Here is a 7,800-nt window from a genome sequence, read left to right on the forward strand (position 1 = left end):
AGCATGGTGGGAGTCCCTACACTCACATACATGCATACAGTATGATGCCTATACCCTACTGCACCCCTAGTGTCAGCAAATACATCTGCTGAACTCCCCTTGCACTCCTGGCAGATGGTATTGTCTCTCAAACACACACACACACGCACATTGACACACACACTGCGTGCTCTGACAGGGCCCACACAGCGTTGGGGCCGGGGCCATCTGGAGGCCTGGTAGGGGGAACGAGGCCCCCCCAGTGGCTCATGTTTCCGATTCAGCCTCAAATTGATTATCATGTCGCCTGTTTCCTCCAGTCCCGCTGCCCCCCCACCCCCACCTAATTTCAATTACCATGGGACGCCATGGGGTCGAATCCTGACCTCACCCACCTCTGTACCCCCCTGCACCACTCCTTAAGTCCATCTTCTAATCTTCTCTTGTCTTTCCTTTCCTTTCTTTCTCTGTCTCCTCGGTACTTCCCTTCCTCCTTCTTACAAGTTCCCCCTTTTCTCTTTTTCTTCTCTCTGTTCCTCTTTCATATCTTTATCCATGCAGTTCTGGATGTATTCCAATCATTACCTCCCTTCCTCTTTCTCTATCATCATTATCCATCTTAACTTCTCTCTAGTGGCTCCCATCTCTCTTGTTTCTTCCTGTGTCTTTCCTCTCCTCTGCCATCTGTCCTTTATTTTGTCTTTGGAGCAAAGTGGAGTCATTTAATGGTCTTCAGTGGCCTTCCGATGCCTTTTCAAAACTCCCATTAACTTCCAATTCTTATGTGTGAATATTCATATAGTCATATTTCTTTGCTTAGGTTTAGTTTTTTTGTGTCCACATGCCCTCCAAATATATATATATACATACATATATATATAAAGTAAACTTGTGATCTGATGGATACGCTATAGAAAAGGCCAGGACGGCAAAAAGATCATTAGGGGGGTCATACTCTGTGGACCATGAATATCCAAACCTTGCAGCACAGCAAATAAGGCCTGTACTTTTTTGAGATATCTTTTGGACCCAAGTGTTGGATGGATGGAGGTAACAATGAATACCAACTGACTGACCTACTGCTACCATCATTCTGAAGCTACACGCACAGCTAGATTTAAAATAGTTTGGCTATGCTTTAGCACTACCTGTATGCTTGCAAAGAAACATCCAAAATATAAAAAAAATATTGAATACAACTTCAAAATGTGCATGACAGTCCCTATAAAACCTACTGTATATGTTATCACAGTGGCTATGTTCATGTCATTAAAGTGACCATGCTATTGTCCTTGCCATGAGCCTTGCTAACTGCCCTTGTTCCTGCTATTTTAAATATAATGTCATACTGCTGTCCCACCACTTTGCCATTGTCTTTTTAACACGGGGCTGGCAGAACACATTACTGCACTTCATCCAGCCAATAGAGGGTCAGTGGGGTTGGGGTTAAGGGGGGCTGGGCTGGGAGCACTTGACAGGTGTGTTTGTTTCCACTACTCATAGCTGTGCAACAGTGGAAACAGTCGGTAGCTGCATGCTGTGCCACTGGGTGACTGACTATAATTCACAGCCTCTTTGTTTGCTAAGTACAATAAATGTGTAGGGATTTGTCCTGGTGGCCTGGCTGCAGGGGATTACAGAATAAACATAGACACCCTAGGGCAACTACAGTGGTTTCAGCTTCTCAAATATAATAATCAGCAGCTGTTTACTTCAGTTTTTGTTTCATATAATTGTAAGTTAAACAATTTGGGGGTTTGGACTGAAATACACTTAAATTCTGGGAACTTGTGATGGGAATTTTACTAGTTGGAGCCCTAAAAAAATTCAACCTGATGTCTACAAAGACAACATACTGTACATGTTACTATTATATTATATATTTAAAATAAAATATGTTAAATGGGTTTCCCTCAATAAAATAGGGCTGCACAATTAATCACAATATTCTACATGCTACACATGTGCTATGTACAGATTGCAGAAGCTGCAGTGTTTTGATAAACTTCAAATGTGTGACAAATTAGCATAATGAAGTACTGTCGCACTGGAGAGATGAGCTCGCCTAAAAATACCATACAGTTTTCAGTTTTTTCATTCCTACTATTTGTGAATCATATACCAATAGTAATATCTGTCAAAGTAATGGCAATATAATATTTTTAGCATATCTTGCAAGCCTACGATAAAATGACTTACATTTGAGAAAACTATAATTGTCAGTTGTTCGGTCTTTCTACCTGATTCCAAATACAAAACTATTGTTATTATTACTATTTGTTTGAATGCTCTATAACCCAAAAATGTGCATCAGCAGCATGTATGCAATGTGTGTCTTTTGTTTTAACAATGATTGTCTCATTTGGAAAGAGAGGCATTTGCTGCCCAGGTTGTTTGCTTGTAGCACAAATATCAAATCTGATTTGTACTGTACGATTGTCATTGTATAGCATGATTTAATTTGGAAACCCAAAAGCTATTAGTTCATTTTACTCACATTTGTGTTAACGCTATAGCATAAGTAAGTTTATTGTCTCAGCCGTCATAGGGGTTGATTTGAAAATGTGGCATTAACTTATTTCCCCTCCTAACTTTTATAAATTGTAAACTACATTTGTCCTGTCCTTGTCTACACACATCTTGATTACTCATTGTGTGAATTACCTTGCTTGCACCTCCTTCCTACTTTGAGAAATTACAGCACAGTCAAATTCAATAGAAAAATCTAACATAATAAACGAGGCCTGGGGTCTCTTCTCTGCGAATCTGCTCTCTTTCTCTCTCTGTTGATTATCAGTGGTGAGTTACACTGTCATCCACTTTAATGGGCTCCACGCTTGAAAGTGCAAGACAAGCAGAAATGGAGAGAGTAGATGGCTGCAAGAGGAGAAGTGAAGAGAGGGCCTTAAGGTTTACTGATCTTTCTTTGCCTCTCTTTCTTTTCTTTCTAAACTAACCACCTCGTTCTATCTTTCAATGCTTTTTTCTGATTCTCTGTTGGCTTTCCTTCCCGCAGTTTCTCTCTCTTTCTGTGTGGTTAATAATCTCCCTCTTCCTCCAAACACTGTCCCAGTGCAATAAAGCCACATGGCAAATACCATAACTCACAGTTCCTAGTAATTGATCCCTGTAGTGCAACAGTCTCTTTCTCTCTCTCCCTTTCCTTCCACTCTTCCATCTATATCTCTTCCTCTTCCATCACCCCTTGCCGTCTCTACCAACATTTTCCCTCCAATTCCATTGAATTTATTGAGCTATATTGGCACACAGTCCAATAAAAATCTGCCAAAGACAATTACTTCTGTGTCTCCCATTAGCTGTTTTTTTCAGTCTCCTGACATTACATCCCATAGCAGTGTTATACTTTTCCCTCCACCAACAAATCCCTTCACCTCATTTCATCCATCCTGTTTTACTAAGATTTCAAGCCAGGTCTCGACAGAAGTGCATACAGTACCTGAATACATAAAATGCTTTCGGTACCTCATCAGCTCTTCCAATTTCATACATGAAACTTATTTTCTTGCTTGAAATTTCATTTTTGGTCCAAATTGCTCATCCTCAAACCTGGGATTATGCGTGCTGGAACTGATGGAGGAGCAGAAATACAACCCCTAGGCAAATCCTGTGTGTTGGCAAAAAAGTTTCCCTCCTCTCAGCTTTATGTTGCCCCTCTATCCCATTCCAAACTCATTCCCTTTTGAACCCCTCCAGTCTTCCTTGTAATATCAACAAGCCAGTAGCTGTGTGCCTCTCATAGTTGAGTGGTTACCTTCAACACCTCTGGAGATAGATGTACCCTGGTGGGCTTGGATCCCAGCTGAGTTACTTCTGAATCTGTCCGAAGCAGTCTGAAACTAACTAAACTGCAACTGCATGCTAAAAAGTGAATGCTAAAATGCTACATGCCCTTGTTTTTTAAAATGCTGCTCTTAAAAACTTTGTTAATGTCAGTTGACATCATTTGGTTTTGCTCAAAACACCCAGAACCATCCCACAAACATGGTCATCATCATCCACGTTTGACAGTAAGTAGTTAAGTTCAGTCGACAAGGCCAACTGAACTTAAGTACTAAACTACCAATCACTATAAACTATATATATAGCTATAGCAAACTATAGCTAGTGAGCTAAACTGTGGGTGAACAGGTAATAAGTTGGCTGCCTGGTAGCAAACAAGTGACCTAACCTGCTAGAGAGTTAGCTAGTGACTAGCAAGTGGTTTTCAGGTTTACTCTGCGACGAGCTTAGGAGAATGAAAGTAAACTTACATTGCTTGCTCAATAGCTAGTTAACAGTTAGCAGTGGGTTAGGCACTGGGTATTCTGAGAAAAAACCAGATGACTTCAAATTGCCAGTTTGTAAGATTGAGTGGAATCAAGTAGTGACGCCCTCACCTTACCCTCCCATTCCAAGCGTGAAGCAAACAATGGTGACTGTGAAACTCACAAAAAGGCCTTTCTACAGCCAGTGTTTTGGCTACTGTAGAAAGATGGTGGGACAACCTGTTGGCTTCCTTAGAAAAGGACCCTCTCCCTCAGCAATAGAAACAGCTCATTCTAAGATAACAAAAACACAAGTATTTTTACTCTCAACTTTTTCTTTTCAGGTGATTATACACTAATTATTATGTGTATGAACATTATATTTAATTTCTGCCAATAGATCTTCCTAAATGTTACACACTGGTCCTTTAAAGCTGTCAGGCTGTGATAGAAGAGCAGAAACTGACAGCAAAGAGTTCAACAGAGATTCATGATGTTAGGACAGAAGTTTGACAAGATGTGAATTCATGTATGCTGCGTTTGAACCAGATGTACTATAGCACATTCAACAGACCAAAACCGAAACAGAAAACAGAAAAAAAAAACAGAGAAAGAAAAAGAAGAGAAGAGTGGGAGGAAGAGAATCGCCTTGGCTTTCCACAGTGATGAATCTTCAGCGAGGCCTGTTTCATTACCCGTCTGCCAGTGTGGAGATCAGCCAGTAAGAGCAGGCCCTGTGGGGCTGCAGCAGAAATATATGGCTCTTTAATAATCTCCACAAACACATTCCAGTACAGAACTGTACAGTACACCACCCCCACACTGCTCCCCGGCCATCCCGGGCCTGGTCCCTGCACACTATCTATACTCTTAAATCAGGTCAACTGACTTCAAGTCTGTGACAGCAAGTCACCCACAGCAAACACATTTCTTTTCATGTAGAACTAATTCCTTTCAAAATAAGATCCAAATATAGTATATACCACATAAAGACTTTTTTTAATTAGAAAATTGTATATCACTGGGAAGACTCCAGTGTCTATTATTTCCTGCTGAAAGTGCTCAGCGGAACACTTAATTGATGAGCGCGCCCAAACTTCAAATTACCAACATGCAGCTGCTTTTTGGTCGACACCATCACCAAAGAAATAAAGAGGCAAAACCTGTTGCTTTACCTGTGGACAAACGCTGTAACTGTTCTGTAAGGTCTGGATTAAGCATCATCATTATGTCATTGAATATTAAGGACATTTAAACACTCACTAGAAAATACAGTAAGCACATTACATTACAACATAAAGGAATCACAACACACTGTTTCCCATTAAATACCTAGGCTATAGCAGCCCGCCACAATTCTAATGTAGAATTTGGAGAACAAACACATGGGAGCTGTATCTTATCTGCCCTGTTTGACTGCCTCCTGGAAACTTCCTCCACTGTTATCTGTTTTATACTCCACCCATACATCCTCCTCTATATATCTGAATTGTATCCTAATTGCTCATCTGCTGCTTCAGTCACAAGGAGTAGAAAGAAAAAAAATTCTGATCGATACTGAAGGATGGCAGTGCGGTCATGTAGCGCAGCACTCTGGCAGCAGAGAGAGAGACTGAATGAATAGATCACTGGGATTACCAACAGTCAGTTTTCACAACAAGCAGAAAACTCTTTTTAAACTTCCACCCTGACAGAACTATCTTAACCTGAATAAGAAAGAGGTTCTACGTTTTTGGATCTGTTTCGGAGGATCCAGACAGATCTGTCCGACACAGCTGATATACTCGAAAATAAAATTTGCTTGAATAACAGGACAGCTGAGTGGTTATAAAGACAACCAGACCTGCTTCGGTGGAGCAAGACACAGAGTCCCTAAGATCACTACAGGCATGTAGTTAAACCTGCCTACTAGTATTTCATTAATCATGAAACAATGAAGTATCAAGGATTTTAGTTAACATAGTACAACCCATTGTGCTGATGTTTCTTGAATAAACTACAAAATAATGCAGCATTTTGAAATGCTGCCCTCAGGAGCCTTATCTGTTGTCCAGAGTACTTTGACAAGCTGCATGTGGTTGTTGGGAGGTTTTTTTCATCTGCCTGTCAATCATCTCTCCCCAGCTTCTGTCACTCTCCGTGTGCAGACAGGATGTGATTATAGCTGGCAGGGTTAAAGGCTATGTCAGAGCAAAGACACATCATTATTTTGAGCATTGAGCTCATTGCTGGGTTATCTTTCTATTTCTAGTTAATATTTCTCATCCATATATCTGACCTGTATCTTAATTGCTCTTTAGCCTATATTCTATCATCAGTACTACTTCAGTCATAAGGATTACAATAAATCAAATAAAACAATTCTTTCTAACAGCAATGTCTCTTTCCAGATATTACCAGATGTCACTGATGACAACTATTTATGATGAGCTCTTTGGATTATCCAAGCAACCATTTTTTATACTTAGATCACCAGTTAAAATATAAACTACCACAGAATCATAAATTCTTGCTGTGACTTCACTTAGAGACATGAGACATGTTGGACCCTGACTAATCATAGCTTGCTGTCTTGCCAAGGTGCCAGGAACAAATTCATTGTTCACCTGGCAGCACCACAAACAACACCATTCCCCTTTTGGTTCGCCATGTTTACAGTGCTTGTTGAACCGATTTCTCAATGCCACTAAGTTCTTAGATGAAAGAAGGCAAAACAATCTGACACACTAGTCCTTTTGTTTGAAGCTTCACTTTCACAATAACACTCGACACAGAATAAACTTGCAATTTTTACTCCTGATACCCCCCTTCATTCCTGACTGCCCACACCTGTTGGGTCTCTTCAATATAGTCATTACCCTAACTGTAAGTGCTGTTACCAATGAGACTACTGCTGCTATTGACTGTAACCTTAAAGTTAAACAACAAACTCTACTAGTAACACTTTTATCCTCAAAACCTCAGATCCAAACCACTATCTTGATGTCACGCTCTGAGGCTCATAGCTCTCAGTACCTCAAAGCCAATGCGTCATCTCACCACCTTACCCCAGCTGCCACCCTCATATCTGGACAATACCCTTAGTAGCCATTTCCACCTGTTTAATATATCCAGCCATTCTGTCTACACCATCTCCTACCAGTGGTCCCCAGCTCAAATCGCCTGTCCCTGTTCCCAAGCCTTCAATATCTCCCAGCCCTTCTGCTTTTACCGTCCCCCACCTGCGGTCCCCCTGTGAACATCAAACAGTCCACTGTGGAGATGGATGTGGACATCTAACAACTGGATAGCCTGTTTACTCCTGTGTGAGTACAAGTTGCGGCACAAGCACATGGCGCATAATTGTATTCAGCAGCTCACCTCCGAGTCTGTCAGATTGATTTACAATAGTGGCAGCGATGTGCCAATGAATTTGTAACGCAGCTGGGAGCGGAGTGGTGCTGGGGGGGGGGCGGGGGAGTTATTGTGGTCCATAATCTAGCCTGCTGGTGCCTTTCAGGTGTGTGTGTTGTAGAGTGACCAGAAGAGATAGAAAAAAGAGAAAGAGATACAAGAG

The 7,800-nt window shown here is 41.1% G+C and overlaps 1 protein-coding gene across 1 annotated transcript in view; it reads right to left on the reverse strand.

The window, feature by feature from the left end:
* Positions 1 to 7,800, reverse strand: part of gfra1a (gdnf family receptor alpha 1a) — a 91,601-nt gene that overhangs the window by 31,772 nt on the left and 52,029 nt on the right. The window lies entirely within an intron of this gene.

Source organism: Morone saxatilis, unplaced genomic scaffold (assembly GCF_004916995.1).
Source record: "Morone saxatilis isolate NCDOM2014 unplaced genomic scaffold, NCSU_SB_2.0 Contig19, whole genome shotgun sequence".
Taxonomy (NCBI): domain Eukaryota; kingdom Metazoa; phylum Chordata; class Actinopteri; family Moronidae; genus Morone; species Morone saxatilis.